The sequence below is a fragment of the Thalia democratica genome, chromosome 2, assembly GCF_965202585.1.
Source record: "Thalia democratica chromosome 2, ktThaDemo2.hap1.1, whole genome shotgun sequence".
NCBI classification, from domain to species: Eukaryota; Metazoa; Chordata; class Thaliacea; order Salpida; family Salpidae; genus Thalia; species Thalia democratica.
The window spans coordinates 39,614,795-39,634,571 of record NC_139166.1 but is presented as its reverse complement, the minus strand read 5'-3'; the positions used below and the strand labels follow the sequence as shown (position 1 = coordinate 39,634,571).

General features: G+C 27.4%; 1 long non-coding RNA gene across 1 annotated transcript; it reads left to right on the top strand.

Moving 5' to 3' along the window:
* The first annotated feature begins 54 nt into the window (after nt 1-54).
* LOC145830093 (uncharacterized) lies at nt 55-17,137 on the top strand. The gene is made up of 3 exons (XR_014369613.1): nt 55-115; nt 182-272; nt 16,989-17,137. It is a non-coding gene; the product is annotated as an uncharacterized LOC145830093 (long non-coding RNA).
* Nucleotides 17,138-19,777: the final 2,640 nt, after the last annotated feature.

Below are 19,777 nucleotides of genomic sequence, written 5' to 3'. Positions count from 1 at the left end.
GGACGATTATGAAAGAGCTAGCGTAGCTGATGCTTTAGAAGAAATAAATTTTGAGGCAAATGAGGAAATCATCAGACAGGGAGATCAGGGTGACTTCTTCTACATTATTGTAGAAGTTTGTGTTGTTGTGCACACATTTTAGTTGTCCTAAAACTAAAATAATTGTTATAAAATACAACAGGGAACAGCATCTGTTTTAATTCGTCCTCCAGACCAGTTACTGAGTCCAACATTTAAGAAAGTTGCTACACTTGGACCATCAGCCTATTTTGGTAAGAATATTCGATTCTTTACACTTTTTTTCGGTTTTGGTAATATTATAATTTTTTGTAATTTCAAAGTAAAATTAGTGATCTAACGGATCCACATTTTAGGTTGGATCTAGTTAATTTGAAATTTTAGGGTTAAATCAAACTTTAATATTATCTTGTTTTTAGTTTTTTATCAATAGTAGGATAATAAACTTTCTATTCGAAACGCTAGATATACCAGAAAAGCCTTTTACAGGCCGCGCGTATTATAAGTTTCTCGGCAGGCCGCGTATTTTGGTAAAATTGTACAATATTTTAAAAAAAATAATTGTACGCAAAATTATTTGTATTGAAGTAACAATTTATAAGTGCTATTATGTACTGTAAATTAAATGAGTGGAAAATTTTTTATAAAAAGTGTAAATGCATGTTAGTTGTTTTCAAGCCAAAAAATAGGTAGCAGGCCAGAGGTTTCTCCTTAGCTGTCAGGGCCAACACTCAGGCCGTTCTTTGTCTACCCTAATCTATCAGTTTGTTCAAGTAAATAATCAAATATATTTAGATAAATCATTTTTGCTTAATTAATAAGTAAATGTCAACATCTTATCAACTTTTACTAGTAATATTTAAATAATTTGCTGTCATTACAATTTTGTTTTCATTGGTTATCCTAAAAATATAAATATTTTTGTCCATTGTGATTTGTAGAGTTTTTTTTTTCTTTGAACATTTAATAATGCATGAAAGAGTTCGTGATTTATCAAACTGTTAGTGTAAAATTTATCTTTTTTATCTTTTATATCCTTTTGATAGAGCTTTCTCTCTACTTCTAGACATATTTAGAAAAAATCAACAGATAGTATTGAAAAATCTACAAATTTATTGCATATCACATAAGTTTAAAACGTTTTCAGATAAAAATCCGTCTTCAGTAAACTTATGATAAACTAATACAACTAAAACACATTTATGTCTTACAATGATGATTATGACATTGATGAATTATTTAGCAAAATTTCGAATTTACACCCAAATTTAAAATTTACTATCGAAAAAGACAATTGCTTACCTTTCTTGGATGTTCATCTGTTGCTTACATCTTCTGAGTTGCTTACTACTGTTTATATAAAACCAACATTCGTCGGCCAATATTAACAATAACATAGATTTTAGATTTAGAATTAATATTAACAAGCATACGAACTTAGATTATTTAGAGAGTAAATGGGTTAATTTATTACAAGCAAATATAAACATAAATAAAACAATACTGCCTTTTTATAGATAATGGCAAACTTATAAAACCAATAACTTTACAACAACCAATTTTTTATTAATATAGTTTTATTAAAAATAATTTTTGTTTTAGATAACGTTTGTTTAGTTGATAAAATTATTACATACTTTAAAAACAATATTTTAGGAAAAATAGTTGTTAACACAATTTAGTTTGTTTGCACTTAGGTTTTTAAACTATTTTTGTTCATCGATGATACTATTTCTTTAAGATGAGAAGTTTGTATGATACAGTTGCTTAATATCGGTTTTTATAATTAGTTAAGTATTATTTGGGAATTTTTTTTTTTTTTTATTTCTTCGGTAAGAGTAACTATTTATTAACAATAACTTACATCAAACAGTTCCTTACTAAGATAATGTTTAATTTAAGGATTATATCGGAAAAGTGATTGTTTTTGTTTTCATTTAATTTAAATTTACTTTTACATACAAATATATCATTATAACATAAAAAATCTTCGAACCTTTTCAAATTTTATTTTATATACAGTTGAGTTACTACGTCATGATATATTTTTTCACTGTTTTTTACTTAGTCGCATAAATGTGTTTTAATTGTATATGTTTATCATAAGTTTACTGAAGACGGATTTTTATCCCGAAAACGTAATGAACTTATATGATATGCAATAAATTTTTAGATTTTTCTATACTATCTTTAGATTTTTTCTAATTATTGATGTAGAAAAAAAATCACAAATAAAAAATTGACTGTGTCCTGGACTGATTTAAGCATTTTTTATAAGTCTTCTCTAGACATAAGTAACTTTATAAAGTTAATCAGTTAAACAAAATTAAAGCGATTCGCAAAATTCTATGTCAAACAAATCTGGCTTGTTACGTACTAAATCTAACTCACCGAGTAGAAGAGTTGCCGAACTTCAATGTAGAACATTTTTGAATAACATTAAGAAAAGATTGGTTTTTCATGAAAAGAAGCTAGCAAACTTACTAAAAATCAATCAATTAACATGATTTGATAGTACATATATAAATAAAAACAAACATAAAACTACTTTTGCGTTTTTTATTAAACCTTTTTGTATTTTCTTAAGCAAAGATAAAAGACATATTTCAATACAGTATTTATCAGATATATTTTGTTCAAGTATAAATTCCGTGAATTTGTTTATATTTGTGTCTTAAAAATAAACGTTTTGTTCTCAATTAAGTAAAATTGTTATAGTATAGACATACAGACGTTTTTTATTAAAATATTACTATTGTTCATTTAAAAAATTTAGATCTGCCCGGATTTTAACTAGGATAAGGATCTTTTTTGGTACTTAAATTCCGGCCGGATATGAATCTTAACAAAAAAGGCCGGATATTTGATCTGGTAGATAACTAAATAAAAATTTTTGTTATGTTAAAAATTACAAAAGTATACATGTAAAATACACAAAATAAACTTAAAAGTATTAAGTTTTTGAAAAAATAAATTGTGTTACTGGTTTGAAAACATTCTGTCGCTTACTTGCATTTATCGTTAATTTATAGTTCCGTAAAAAATAGATCTGATAAAAGTTAAATCTCTAAGTGTGAGCCTTGTACTTCACTACCCATTTAAAGGGAAACAGTTTTAAGTTTTTAAGCTTGTGTTTTCAAAAGAAACCAAAAACTACTTGAAAAGTTACTTGAAAAGAAACTACTTGAAAACTACTTGAAAAGAAACATTCGTACTAGTTTTAGCTTAAACTATTAAATATGTATGTAATCGGTTTTCATCAACAGCATTTTAGCGATGAAGTTTAAGTATCAAAACTTATCAGTAAAACTTCAATACAAATAATATTTGAAATCTTATTTATTAACCATGCTTTCTAGTACATAATAATATAAAAATTATTTTTATTATATAGGCGTAGGCAAGCGTTGTGGTAGTAAAGTTAAGTACTTAAAAAGTTTTTGTTAAAATAATTGTTAAGCTAGTTATAAACTATAGATTACTAAATTAGTCGTCAACGTTCTGCTTAAATTTTATGTTTAATATATATCAGTTTTAAATTAACCATATGTAAACCTAGTTGTGTAATTTGTTCTTTAAGTGAAAAAATAAAATAAATAAGTTCAAATTTTACAATTACCATATAGTATATTTGAATTTCAACATAATGATCATCAATAGTAAAATTTTAAAGTAAACTATTTAAAACTAAAAAAATACATTATACACGTTTTTGTAGTTATTTTCGATTTCAGTAAAAGTTGCATACATATACTTATTTATTTAGAAATATAAAACTAAATTAATCTCCACCGAGCACACTTGAGGGGCTTTTAAATAGTTTTTTGCAAATTGTTGAATTAAAAAATAAAGTACATATGTTTTTAAAAAATAAATGCTCTAATCCTCAGCTGTTGAAGTTCGAATTAAATTGCACTTTGCTTTACAAGAATACTCAAATTACACAAAAAGTACTATGACGTAATAGTGAATTTTTTAGAAGACAGATTTCAGTGCAAAAATTGAACTCCTTCTAAACAAAACAACTAAAAATCACAAAACTAAGAACAGAGAATATAACATTAAATATTTTTAAAATTTTAAGAGAAGTATTTTCATATGTCGACAAGACTATATGAATTCGCTCGTTGTTTCAACGCATACTTGACAGCAGTTGATGTTCTGAGCTTGTGCTCAACTCAGTTCAGATTCCGATATCTTAACCATAAATGTGGTGTATTTGAAAATGAGACTGAGTTTTAGAAGTAAGTTTGTGACGGTTTACTATCATTTCTAACTCAATCATTTATAACCCGATCAGTAAAGAAATGTTGTTTTTTAGACTTCTTTTAAAAAATAGTTTTATTTGTCTTAACCAAAATTTAATTTTTGTATAGCTTTAATTAGAATAAATTTTCAATAATCATCTTATTTTAACTAGTTTTAATTTCAAGTTGTTTTCCTTACTTTGAATTTTTTTCATAAACTATATAAGCATTGCGCCTGTTTTCCGAGAAAGGAGAGGAGTCTATTTTTGCGTGTAGCAAACGGTATAAATTCAAGCGCCGCGAGAAGGGCGTAGGCATTGTAATTTGAGGCTTTTAGTGTAGACATTCGACTTAAGCATTCAGTGACTTGTGCATTTTAGAAGACATTCAACGCAGGCATTTAGACGAAGGCGGCCATTTTGAAGTTATCATTAGATTGTGACAGTTTCGACCTAGTCATTCGATTCGGCTCTTTTGATTTAGTTTCATTTTCTTGATTTATTCAGTTGGTTCGAAACGTTTTAAGGAAAACCAAAATCGATTCCATCTAGTAAAGTATTGACAAACAAACCATTCGAGCTCTGACCTGCACGTGTATGAGTGTTTCTTTTTTATATTTCGTGTTGTATTTTTTAATTGTAGATTGAATTTTGAGTGCCAAGTTGTTGTCTGATAACAGTAAGCTATAGTTAAGTAAATTAAGTTACTAAAACTAGTATATTGTAAGTTAACCTTTTAATTACGAAATATAACATTTGATTTAATTAAGTATATGCTACTTTAAAGTAATACCAAGACCAGCCTCGGTTCATCACACCTTATTTCCAGTCCGCATTACTGAGACCAGCCTCGGTTAATTGCGATCAATTCCAGTTCTCATCACCATGACCAGATTCGGTTCATCACACCTCATTTTCAGTCCGCATTACTGAGCCAGCCTCGGTTAATTGCGGTGAATTCCTTCCAGTCCGCATTACTGAGACCAGCCTCGGTTAATTGCGATTTATTTCATCGCGGAACCTCTACGTTTGGTCAACACCTCGAAAAATGAGTACCAATAGTGAGAAACCCAAAATCCTTTCGACAATTAACCTCACTAATCTGGTCAAGAAGCACGCGAAGCGTGCACACTCGGGCGGTAAGTTCTAGCAGACGCGCCCAACAAAGTAACCCCGAGCTGATTACAGACTCTAATATGTTAACAAACAACCCAACAACAAACGAACCTTATAGAATAGAAGAAAGCATAACAGCGGAAGGTTATAACTAGAATATTATTTAAGACAAGCAAATTAAAATAATTAAACTGTTACAAATGTAATATTCAGTTACAAAGAATTTCATATTACAGTCTATAAGCTTTTGTAAGTCTAGCGCAAGCGTTGTAGTTGACTAATCTATTACCATTTTATAGTCTGTAAATTTCCACTATAAGCTTAAAAACTTGCACAAACTGTTCCACAGCCTGCAAAGGCCTGTGGAGATAATGTAATTAAAATAAACAATAAACGATTTAGAATAATTTTTTTTTAGTGGAAAATCATTATTTTAAGATATAATCACTTTAACAGATTTGTTTATTAATGTAACAAGTCCAAGGGTTATCAAATTTCGTCTAGTTAATCTTCTTAAGAACTTTTACTTAAGTTTATATAATATCAAAAATATTTTATTACAATTTGAATCAGTACCTAATTTGATATATTTAATTTTTTACAATTTTATTTACTTTATAAATAGAGTTTTATGATCTTTTGCTTGTAACTATAATAATTTTAACTATAAGTATTTTTGATTTATATAAAGTGTTTTTTTTTTCGTTGTTATTTTGTTTTTGCTTACGTTTTTTTTTAATTAAGTAAATAAAAGAAAGTAAATATATCAACATAAGTTTTAATTTAGTTGTACTTAAAGCAGCTAAAGAGAATCAAATGATAATACTTTTCATGTATTATATAAACTTAACCGAAAACTGTAAAGAAGATTAAATAGACGAGATTTGATCACCCTCGTACTTGTTGTATTAATAAACAAGTCTCTTTAAGTGTCATTGATTGATTAGGTCAAGGCTCGGCAGCCTTATGTGACTCGCGGGCCGCACTATTTAGAATAAAACCTTTGAGGGCCGCATTTATCTAAAAATAATTATAGTAATCAGTAGAAGAATATTATTTAAGATCAAAAGTATAACAAATTAAGTAATACTAGACCATTAATAATGAGTATCTAACAAATTAAGAGCCTAAATGTAAGTTTTTATCACGAAAATAAAATTTTTATTGTTTTTAAAATGTATATTTTTTGCTGAAAAGAAGCTCGCGGGCCGCAGATTTCGACTTAAAGGGCCGCATTTGGCCCGCGGGCCGAAGTTTGCTGACCCCTGGTCTAGGTAGATAAATATTATACTTATTTTCTTGACCTAAAAATTTCAACACACAACAGTTTCTTTGTTCTTGAGATATATATTTTACAGAACTTAACAGCAAAATGATGTAATGTTGGGCTATTTTTCCCATAAGGACAAAATAGTCATTAAACTTTATGGGCGCCAAAATAAGTCTTCAGTTTGGAGTTGTTGGGTTAGAGATTTGGAGTGATTGTATTTTGCTAAGTTAAAACTATCTTTATCTGCAGGAAAGAATATTTACTAAAAAAGCAACTGTTGGTTCTTATCTGTTCTCTCCTTACATCTTGTTATTTGCAACCTCATAGTTAATTTCTTTGACAATAAATTTAGTATGTTTATAGTTATATATAATTTATTATTGACTCTTATTGCTATTTTATGAAATGTTTAAGGTTTAAGTTTTCTGTATTTATTCAAGTTGGGCCATTTAGTAATTTTATAGTTGTGTATAATTTATTAGTGATTTATAGTACTATTTTAACTGTTCAAAAATATAGGTTTAATCGTTTGCTAACAAAAGATCCTAGTGAAGTAACTTCATTGGAATATAAATAAAAACAAATATTACAGTAATCTTCCTTTATTGTACCAACATATGTTTCTGTGTTTTGAGGAATCAACACACTTCAACTGGGTTCTGTAAAAAAAAAATTACTGAAATGAAAGAATAGAAGCATAGAATAAAATAGGTGTATACATGTTTTCATTAAAATAAAATTTGTTCATTCAATAACAAGTTTGGTTTTTTTTTGTGTTTTGTTTTCTTAAATTTTTTCATTTTGGATTTTTACATTTGAACTAAATCTGCTTCCAAATTGTATATAACTTTGATTTAATGATTACAAACATTTAATATATAATATACATGTTACATCGAGTTTCTGTGACTTTTATTGTCTTCACCGTTGTTAAGTTTTATTAAGTTTAATTGATACACTAACTAATGGTTAATGTTTTATTTTGTTCAAAATAGATTACAAACATAAAAACTAAATTAACATACTTTGCAATAATAATTAAATAGTTGAAATAACCTAGTTTGTTTTGTGACGTAATTATTAGATGTAATGAATGTATTTCGTTCATTCATTAACAACAGTAAAATTTGAATTAGTTTTTTTTTTCATTAACGTGAGTTGTTTGTTTATATTATGATTTGTTGTTTTGTTGTGTATTTTAGTTTACTTTACTTATTTTAGACTTAATAATCACAAATATTATATAGTTTTATAACAGTCGGATTTAAAACCTGTTATTAACTTTTATCTGTAGAAAGTATTTTATTTTAATGAAAACATTTATACACCTACTTTATTCTATTCTTTCATTACAGTAATTATTTTTTTACAGAACCCAGTTGAAGTGTGTTGATTCGTTAACACACAGAAACATATCTTGGTACAATAAAGGAAGATTGCTGTACAATATGTTTTTATAGTACTGTTTTAGTGATATTTAAGGTTAAAGTTTCTGTAGTTATTAATTAATATTAAACTTTATTTGAAATAGTTGTTGTAGTAATTGTTATTGATATTCATATTGGTTTTCAATCTGATATTCATATTGTTATTTATAACTATGTTTGATATATACTATTGGTTATGAGTGAGAGACACATGACTACACGTAGTCAAGGGAAAGGTACTAACCGGAGCCTTGCAACTATTAGAAGTGACTCTGAGGCAGTACCTGTTCCGCCGGTGCTACCAGGCCCTCCGAGTGGACAATGATACAGCTAAAACAAATTACGTTTTCATTTAATTTCGGGTTTATTGGATCAGTCATGAGCCTATAGAAAAAGTTTTTTTTGGCTCTTTTTAGTCTGCGTAGCATATCTCAAAAATTTTTAAATTTCCTAGCAATATTTTTCAGTAAACTAACCACAATAGTCAGTGTTTTTGTTTTTATATAAACTTAATATTTATTGGGATGTTGGCAAGTTTTGGTTTATTTTGTTTTTGTCTTTATTTAGGGTCTTCTTACTCTGTCAAAAAAACTAAGAAAATCTAATTTCACTGACGAATAACGTAATTTTTGTTAAAAACTTAAAAGAAAAAAAGCTAAACATATTTATTTTAATGTTACGGAAACTAAAAAATATTTTTAGACTGTTTTATGGCTCATAGTTTGCGTAGCATATTTAAAAAATAGTTCTACATTTTTTTAATCTTTAACACAGTTACTTTTATGTGTCAGTAAATTTAGATTAAGATAAAAATTGCTAAGCAAGAAGACCCTAATTTCTCCTTATATTAGATTTAGAAAGATTATCGTGTAGTAAATTTTATATATTCTAAAGCAAAATTTTGATATGAGTAGATTGATAATAAGAAAAAAGTCAAAAAAAATTTTAATTATAAAAAATTGAAATAAAATTAATACAAAAAGTATATTTTAAGTAGAACGTAATAAACACTAAGTTTTGTTTAAGATAAAAAAGTTAAATTTTAATAAAAGAACATTTTTGTAAAGTTTAGTTTGTTTTTAAAATTAATTCTGATTAAAGAAATCTAAAAATCAAAATAAATTTACTGATTGAGTTTGAAATGATCGGGGTAGAAATGACCGAGTTAGAAATGATCGAAGTTATCGGGTTAGAAGTGATCGGGTTAGAAATGATCGGCTCCCGTATGTGACCTAAAGCGCAAAAACATTGTTAAGAATTAACTTGGGAGGTAAAAAGAGCACAGCTTATAGCAGTTAGTAATATCCCTGTGTGTAGGATGTGCTTAAATATATCAACTGCTGTTATGTATGCGTTTAAACAAGAGGGTTGCTTAAACAAGATGAGCTAATTCATATCGTCTTGTCGACATATGAAAAAGCTTCTCTGAAAATTCAATACTTTTTTTAATATAAAATGTTATATTCATTATTTCTAGTTTTGTGGTTTTAAGTTGTTTTGTTGAAAAGGAAGTTCAGTTTTTGCACTGAAAATTTCCTTATTACGTCATATTGCTTTTTGTTTTTTTGTGTAATTTGAGTATTCATGTAAAGCACAGTACAATTTAATCCGATATTTATCAGCTGAGGATTAGAGCATTTATTTTTTTAAAACATATGTACTTTTTTTTTTTAATTCGAAATTTTTTAATGAACAATTTATGTATGTATACAGAGTTCCCACTTTCCTATAAATTTGCAATAACCTGAAAAATCCCTAGAAATTACGTTTTTTACTTGGTGATTGAAAATTGAAAGCCAAAACAGCAACAACGCGTGGTAAAAAACACTTAAAAATGTTATCGATTTTTTTTTATAAAAACCTCGGTCTAATAATTTATCTTGCGCCACCTAGTGGATAGAAGTTTTCCTTTTATATTACTTCATCTAGCGGATAAAAGTTTCCCTTTATTATTACATAAAATTTATCTAAAGTTTACTTATTTAACTAGAATTAGAGCTCAAAAACCCTCGAACTTAGAAAATTTATTATTAAGACTGTGCTTAAAAACGGTTAATGACATATTTTACTTTCTGTACCCTAGAAATATGTTCTTACGTTTAAAACTTTTTTTTTTGATAAATTTGCTATATTCTATGGATTTCCCTATTAACTTTTTTTTGAAATTTTAGTGGGAACCCTGTATATACAAATCATATATGTAGGCTTTAAATTGCTTTGCATGAAGTTTATATACCTTTTTGTATTTTTAAACAAACTTACTTTTATATAGATAATCTTTCTTTCCGAGATTGCTTACAGTGCTCTTATCAAATTATTTCAAGTTTGAAAGCAAGAAAAAAAATTATATTGAAAGTAGTGATGTACCGGACTCACTATCCGGTCCGGATCCGGCCGGATCTTGATATGAAAAAAAAGTCCAGGTCCGGCCGGATCCTAACAGAGATCCGGCCGATTCGGATCTAGTTAGTAAAAAAGAGCATACAGAAAAGTATTTTTTCAAAAACAAACCCTGTGTAAATTAAAAAGAGTCATTTTCGTCAGAAAATACGTTCGAAAATTAAACACCTACCGTGATTGGCTCATTTTGTACACGTGACTAATTTACATTTGTTTACATTTAAACTATGAAACAAATATTTCAGAAATGCAACTCTTTACCTATGTTGTAAAATTAAAAACTTTACTATCAAATTGTCAACCTTATGACTAGCTGTTCTACTGATTATTAGATTAAAGTAGTTTTAGACTCAGGCTAGTTTATACTCACTCTAACTAGTTTTTTTTGACTTAAACAGTGGCAACCCTGCTAGTTTGAAATTTTTTGGGAATTTTTGAAAATCTAAGGCTGCCTCAGGCTAGTTTAGTTTTTTACAAAAACTCAGGCTAGTTTTAAGATTTTTTGAAAAACTCAGGCTAGTTTTTTTTAGATTTTGAATGACTTTGAGATGATCCAGTTTTCAATGTTTTGTGATTTTCTAGTTAGTTTTGTTCAAGAACTTGATTTTACATTGGTAAGGCTAAAGGAAGTCCACCTTGATTTTTACAAGTTGATCTTATTTGATAGATTTTAGTCTTAGCTACCAGATACTTTTTACAGCTTAACAAAATTCAAAGTAGTTTTTGAGATACAAGGGGTCAAAGCCGGCCAGCTCAATAGCTTCCTTATAGAAGGTGCAAACTAAAAAGGCCAAAAAAAAAACCATTTCATTAAAAATCTATCTCCTACAGTTTTTAAGCAATGTTATTCAAATTTTCACAGTTTACTCTTTACTAAATTTTAAATCATTTGAGTGTAGAAATTTTTTTTTTAAGAAAAAGTCCCCTTTTTTTAAAAAAAGGTGTTTTTTTGAATTTTAGACCTTAAATTTGTTAATTTCAATTTTTTGAAATTCCAACACTTAAAAGCTTTTAAGTTGGTAAGGAATATATTTTTTGAGAATTTGAGGTACCTAGCTTAAAAAACATACGAGGAAATAGATTTTTAGTGAAATGGATATTTCCGCGTTTTTAGCTTGCGCCTTCCATTAGGTCCCTATGGAACTCTCCGGCTTTGACCGCTTATATCTCAAAAACTACTTTGAATTTTGTAAAGCTATAAAATGCATCTGGTAGCTAAGATAGTATTCTATTAAATAAGATCAACTTGTAAAAAAAGTGTTTAACCCCCCTATAGCCTTAATTGTAAACATTACTTAAAATGTTCAACCTTGTGGCTAGCTGTTTTATTGATTATTAGCTTAAAGTGATTAATTTTTAGTTTTCAAAAACCTCATTCTGACTCAGGAATGTTTATAATCACTCAGGTCAGTTTTTTTGAATCAAAGAGTGGCAACCCTGATATTAGCTAAAATTAGGTGATATTCTGGTTGCCAAAAATCATGGAAAGTTTATAAGTTTAGCAAAAAAAATATTTTAGTTGTTTTTATTGTTTTTTTTTTTACTGTTCTTTCAATTTCAAGTTTTTCTTTTGTTCTTTCAATTTTAATAAAATTTAAATGTAAATATTGTTCAGAAAGTTAGCAAACATACCAGCTACTATTTTTAACTGTTAATCTTAACTAGATCTTAATAACATATCATAAACTTTCTTATTATTTAATTGATTTAGCAGCACATTAATACTTTTAGTCTAATTTTTTTCTAAACTATAATTTTTCAAAATTCAAAAGTATATAGTTAGATATAACACATAAAAGATAAACTTCACACAATTATACTTAGTTAGTAGTTAATTATATAAAGTTGCATTATCGTACATAGTAGTTTTTATACTACTTACATTACAAATATAGAGTATTAAGAATCCGGATCCGGCCAAATTTTAATTTGAAAAAAATATCCGGATCCGGTTCTGGCCGGATCTCAATTTGAAAAAAAATCCGGTTCCGGCCGGATTCTAATTTAAAAAAAAGTCCGGGTCCGGTACATCACTAATTGAAAGTAAGTTTACAAACTTTTTTTTCCAATATTAAGGTCTGCAACACCAATGTGCATAGAAGCGCTGTGTCAGTTGGTTATGTCTAGAATTAACGTGTTACTTCTGATAATTTGACAAGTTTTTTGCCTGAATTTCTCAATCAGTTTTTGTAGTCAATTTTCGATGTAATATTATTTGTTTTCTGCTTCTCTTATTTGACCATCAATGTTGGCTACTATTTAACTTTCGTCTAACTTGTGTAGTGGGGTATTGTGATTTAGTCAAAACAAGTTTTGTTTGTTTAATTTAAGTTTATAAATGCTTAAATTTATCATGGTTTGTAGATGAAGTTCATTTCTTTTAATCCAAAGTCAAAATTATTTTTTATGACACATTTTAGCTATTTTTTCCTAAAGGTAGTTCAGACATTTTTACAAGACGTTAAAATTCTAAACTTAATAGATGATGTCTCAGTTTTTCGCTTGTAGTATTTAGTCACGTTTCTTTTTCAAGCTTTACTTTTTTTTTAGGAAATAAAAAAGTATTTAGACTAAAATTATTGAAATGCTATCTGCAGGGTTGCCACATGGTCAGGAAAAATTCAAAAAAATGACAAAAGTCAGGATAAAGTCCGGGGTTTTGAAAAAAAGTCAGGAATTTTGATAAAATTTAAAAAAAGTCAGATTTAGTCAGAAAATTTACAAGATTCCTTATTTTCTAAAGCCTTCAAATGGTAAAAATTAATTAAAAATTCTTTAAAGTCAGAATAGCATTCCAAAATTTTTATAGAGATTTAACAAATTAATTAATTTCCAATACCTTCATCTGGTATAAATTAGTAAAATATCTTTTATAAAACTGCAAAAAATTTCTATTAACATATTGAACAAGAACGTTATTGTTTTAAGATTTTAATTGTGAAAGTTCGTTATTAATTTAAGGTTTTAATTGTAAAAGTTCCTTATATGTAGTTTGGTTTATTTAGATACATTTATGCTAGGAAATGCTAAAAAATTGTGTCTTTTTTCAGACAAGCTGTGTTTATAAAGTAATAATACAAGTATTTTGCTGGTAGAGCTGTTTATTGCAAATACATCAATCATACACAGATGGTTCAAGTGATGTAGTGGAAGTTTGATGATTGAATTCAGCTAAAAATCTGTTGTTTTAACCTGTATTAAAATTATATTGAAAGCTTTTTATAGTTTCAAGTGTTAGGTTAAATATTTTAGAATAAGTTTAATTTAAGAGTTTGATTTAGAAAAATCATGAAAATTTTGGTAAAAAGTCAGGAAATTTGTCTCAGCTTGATCTGTGGCAACCGTGTATCTGAAAGTTTTATAAAGTTTTTATTATTTGAAAATTCCAAGGTTATTATTAATGGCCACTAACTATTGAGTTAATGCCTTTCAGCAAACATAAACATAGTTTAATAAAATTCTAAGTTAAAATTAAAAAAAAATTAAATAACTTCGTATATTTAATTACGTAGAAATATCGTTTACTTCAAAACGGCCATCGAAAAAAAAAATCCTGTAATAAATATAGTTAATGTAACAGCTTAAAAATCAAGCAGTTATAGTTTTTATGTTTTTAAGTAAAGATGATTGCTAGCAATATATAAATACTTTTTATTATAGTGATAGTTGGCAATTTTTACAAAAAATCTAAATAGATGGAATACTTAGGCATTTAAATTTACATTTACGTGTTTTATATTTATATTATATTTCTGTATATTTTTTGTGCAACAGATAACTAAAATGAATTTATTTATAATTACAAGTAGTATTGTTTAAAGCAAGTTAGTTATTACGTTTCTTGTATTTTTATTCCAAGTATTTTTTTTAAATTATCCAACCACAAGTCAAGAATGATTTTTTTTCTTTTACTAGTCAATCATATTAAAAACTGTAGTTTAACACAAAACTTTAAGTTCGCTTACGGTTTGTAGCGTTGTACAGGGTGAAAAAAAAATTCCTGGAATCATTCTCAAAATTGTAGTTTTAGTACTTTATTGAAATCTCATATTCCAAAAATTATTGTGACTATCGATTTTAATTCTTGCTAAGCTTTATAATAGATCATCTATATTTAAAATAATTCAATTCAAATTGCTGCAAATATTACTGAGCGTAATGACATTATTATAATTTATCGCGCGGGGGCGCTTATATCGAAGATCATAGAATATATATAAATACTAATCCACAGTTAATGATGCGGTAAGAAGGTTCAAAAAGCTCGGCAGCATCAAAGATCGTCCCTAAAGAGGACGCCCTCGCTCACGAAAAGCCGCTTGAGACAGGGAGTTGAGGGACCCAAAATGCTCAAAAATTTTAAATTGATCCAAAATCAATGAGCCAGTATTTATTTCGGCCATCATCAACAAGTTTAGATGTTTTTCGCCATCATTAATAAACAAATGAGGACATTCCAAAAAAATAATTTCAGCTTTCTCCTTTGAAACTGAAGGTACGTCGGCATCTTACTGTCCTTCAACAACAAAAGAGAGCTGGTTTTCTTTGAATTTTGTTGAAATCTTGCACGCAAAAGGGTTAAATTATTTTTTAAACAAAAAATATTCACTTTGAAATTTAGGTTCACTTCAAAAACGGACAGAGTGCTGGCCTGACACTTTGGACGTTTCCGATGATATTTTAACCATTTATCGCCACCAGAAGCCAACATCTGTCAAAAGTTTGGAAATTTCTCCGATTTTTGTGAAACAGGGTGTCAAAATCAGCACAAATGTGTAGATTGATAACATTTTGTCCCTTCCTTGCGTGATATGAAAGAAAACTTAAAAATAAATATATTATCTTTTAACAAGGCGGTGTTTGCTCTCACGTCTCCAACAAATCCCGAGCTTTGTGCAAAGACAATTTTACGCAGTTTTAAAGCAACAAGTTTTAGCCTACACCATAGGCCGATCTCAGCCCAATAGACTTAGTGTTTGGTCCTAGTCGGAAACTGAGGTCTGTCGCTTACATCCCACAATTGTAGAGTATTTAGTTAAAGTTTCGGTCAGAATACCGTAGAAGAAATTCGTGCATCAGTTGAGAGTTTAGGAGGACGAATTGAGCAAGTAGATGCTGCCGAAGAAGGGCATGTTGAAAAATAGATTGTGTTATTGTTTTGTGAGGCTTTGAAATAAAACATAAAACATGCAACTTTCGTCTTTCTTCATTATTTTAAAAGTTTTTTTTTTGTGAGATTTTCTTCACCCTGAATAACAACTACTAAATTTATAAGCCTAAAGTAAGAAAATAGCTTTTTTGTTAAGTTTGCTTTTAGTATTTATCTGTATTCTTAACTTATTTTAAGGGACAACGATTTGATTTTTTGATATTAGTTTTCATGAATATGTTATGGTTTTATCTAACTTATAGTTCTTAGTAATTAATTTTATTATTGTTGCTTCAGAAGTTTTGTATTTATAAAACATTCAAGATTTTATAACCATTAAAATAGTTTAGTTTTTTAATATGCATTCAATTAACAATAGATTAAAAATAAACAAACAATATTAGCGTTTTCTTTGCAGACACTTATTGTTATTTTTTTTTCTCATGCTATATTAACTTTAAAAAAGAAAAAAAAATGCGGAAAGTCATCAGAGCCAAGGCTTGGACTTTCATGTGCCATTAGACAACATCAAAATTTGTTAAAAACAAGTCATATTACAAACGAGTATGTCACCTATCTAGGACAATGTATTTTACGTTGCACGTCAATTATACTCCCTGACGTCACTGATCACATCAATAACCAGTATCTTTGTGGTAAAACATGATTATTTTTAGATTTATAGCAACAGCTTTAATCGGATATGACTGACTCTCTAGTATCAATAAAACTAAACCCGGGTTTCAATCTACCGAGAGCTTGTGATCTGATAATCGAAGTGTTATTATCAAAGTTTGTTGTTTACAAGTTTCAACTTGGCACATGAAAATTCAATTTTTTCATTATATAACTTTATTCGGTGTATTCTTTTTGATCTTATCTCAAATGAACGTGCCAGCTGTCTTTCTAGTAGAACATGTATTTTACGCTGCACGTCATTTGGACAACCTGACGTCAATTATCACATAAGCAAGCAGTAGCTTGTCGTAAAACATAATAATAGTTGTAGATTTACGGTAACAGCATCCTTTGGTTATAAGCTTTAATAAGACAAAAGCACGAGTCTTAATTAACTAAAAGCTTGTCCTCTAATGATTGAAATAATACTATATAAACTTGTATTTATGCTTACATAAAATTTGGTAAAAGTACTTTTCGCAACTTCATACCTTTCTACATTCTGTAAAAGGGTTTAAACATAAAAACCTCAATAATTATTGTGTTAAAAATACTTAATATTTTTATTCAGTGTTTTATTCTATACATTTATGTACTTAATTATTTATCATTGTTGTATTCTTAACTTTAATAAGCTTTTTTTTCTTATCTACGGTATATTTACACGGTTAGTTTTCTTGATAGGTGAATTAGCTTTGTTGTTTGATAAACCGAGAGCAGCTACAATAATTGCAAATGAAAAGATAAAGTGCGTTAGACTTGATCGATCAAAATTTGAACGTTTACTCGGAAGTTGTGCAGATATTCTAAAGAGAAATATGGATGCTTATAATATGGGTTAAAATGAAACTAATTTTTTTTTTTACTTTGAAAATATTTACGAAGTTTGTTTTTAAATTTTTTGTGTGCCCATTACCAGTTTATTGCGTTACTAAGTTTTTTTTTAGTTATTGTTTACATTAAATTTTTTACTTTAAATAAACTTAACTTAAAAACTTGTTATTGACAAATTTAGCTTTCGGTTTGCATTTATAAAGATACATTACTCAAAATTTTACCGTTCTATATAAACTTTGTAATTAATGGTCGCATAGAGTTTCTTTTTACTGCCCTATTCTACAGTGTAAAGTTAAAAAATAAAAGTTGCTAGAACTAAAATATAAAAATTAAAATAATTTGCACTAAAACTTATTTAATCAAGTTTCAAACTAAATTTTGACTTACGTATGTGATAAAGAACTTCTCAACAGTATAATTTTTATAGGCTAAACTTGTAGTAAATTTTATTTAAACTATTGATTATTATTTTATATTTTTTTCTAACTCTGATTTATGTTATAAGTTTAATTTGTGCAATAACCATTCTAAGATGCATCATCTTTTAATTGTTGTATAATAAACTTTAGTTAATGAATGTTTCTTACTATGTGAATTTAAATTGACTCTGTGCTTTTTTGAAATTTGTTTTATTTCTGTGTTGAGCAATATACTGTTCTTTCTTATTTATAAAGATAAATACTAATATCACATCATACTGGTATAGTATTAAAAATATAGAAAATTATAAATTGTTTACATTTTTTATAAGACTTAATAGTAGTACTGTAAAATTCAAACAGTAAATGTTTAAATAACTTTTAATTTTGTAATGTTCTAGAATTTAATTTGATGTTTTATAAAAAAAATCGACATAAATGTTTTGCGTACTTAATTTAAAACTAATCTCTCTATACGTAAAAATGACAGTTTTGATTTTTTTAGTTATAGTAGAATTGATAATTCATAAAATATAAATTGAACAGCTTCTAAATTTAAGCTGTCAAGAAAAAAAATATTTATGCTTTAAAAAGTACTGATATCTATACTAATGCACATTAGGGTTTTTATAAATACGGGAACAGTCAAATATGCACGAAGGGTCACTTGCTTGAGAGTAGAAAAAAAACATGAAAATAAGTTACCGACCGAGGTTAGGGTAACAGTGATAGTAAAAATAATGATTTAAAAATATAACTAACAACAATTATTATTAAACAAACAAGATAAATAGGTTATATAAAAAAAAAATTATTCACCGAGTCATAGGAGTAACAGTTATAGTAAAATAACAAACCAATGATAATTAATAAAGTTACTAATAAAAATTAAAAAGTTATATGTAAAATTCAACCCGTTAAAAAGTGTCCCTTCATGCATATTTGACTTCTACCCTATAAATACAGCTAATTTTAAGTTTCCGGCTAATAAAATCCGTTTTGGAAATATCACAAAAACACTTTTTGCTAAATTTTATTTACAAACTTAAATACTTCTGTTTTAATCAATGGGAAATCATAACTTTAGTATACAACCTAGTTAAATATAACTTATAAAACAGTTATGTCATACCGCAAAACCATGCAATGTGGGCTAGCTTATACTTCATTAATAAATTTATACAAAGACCTAAGTCATTTAAACAGACTTTATCATTAATATAACAAGTCCGAGAGTAATCAAATCTCGTCTAAATAATCTCGATAAGTTTTTTACTTAAGTTTATATAACATTCGAAATGTGTAATCAATTGATTCACTTTTTTCTGTCTCAATTACGACTTAAGTTGGTACTTCTTTAAAATAAGTTTGCATTAAAAATAATTGAAAAAATTGAATTTTTTTTTTAAAGATAATGAACAGTGTAGAAAAGAGCAATAGCTCGTAAAAACTTTATTATAGTCCTTTCATTAGTTATTATTTAAGACGGTTAATCAAGGCTGAATTTTTTTTTGCAAAAAACCCATCATGAAAAATTGTACTTAAAACAGAAACATGTCTTAGTATAATAAAAATAGAGTACTGTTTGAATTTGTTGTTATTATGTTTTTCAGTGAATTTGTTTAGCTAGGATCATTATGAGTAAACGCTTAAATTTATAATTTGAATAGTTAAATTTTTAATCTTTCAAAATAGATCATTATTTTTTGCATAGTAATGTTTATTTAAAATTTTTATAACATTTTAATTCTTTAGTAAGAAATTATAACTGTTAAAAAAGTCTTAACTTTTATAATTTGATTAAGAAAAGTAAATCGTACTGTACAATCAAGCTTTTGGATTGATATTTTTAAGTAAAACACAATTAGAACTTAAAATTGTTTCATCTTCTCAGCTAATATAAGCATAGTGTTATTAATTCGTTTACGTTAGAAGTACTTTGTGTTTTACCAGTAGTATTTAGTCGTTTACAAAACTTCTAAAAAATAAACTTTTGCAGTGAATACAGCTACTATTATAAATCTTACCTAGAAGTTTATTTTTCCACCTGCACTGAGTACTGGAATTAGGGTTGCCAAAAAACCTGGAAATTGAAGTTTTAGGCAAAAAGTAATTTGGAAACCCAGATTTTGAGAAATTTTGAAAAAAAAGCCTGGAATTTCAAACAAAATCACTTTAAATCTGGAATATTATTTTTACATGTAAAGTAAAAAAGTT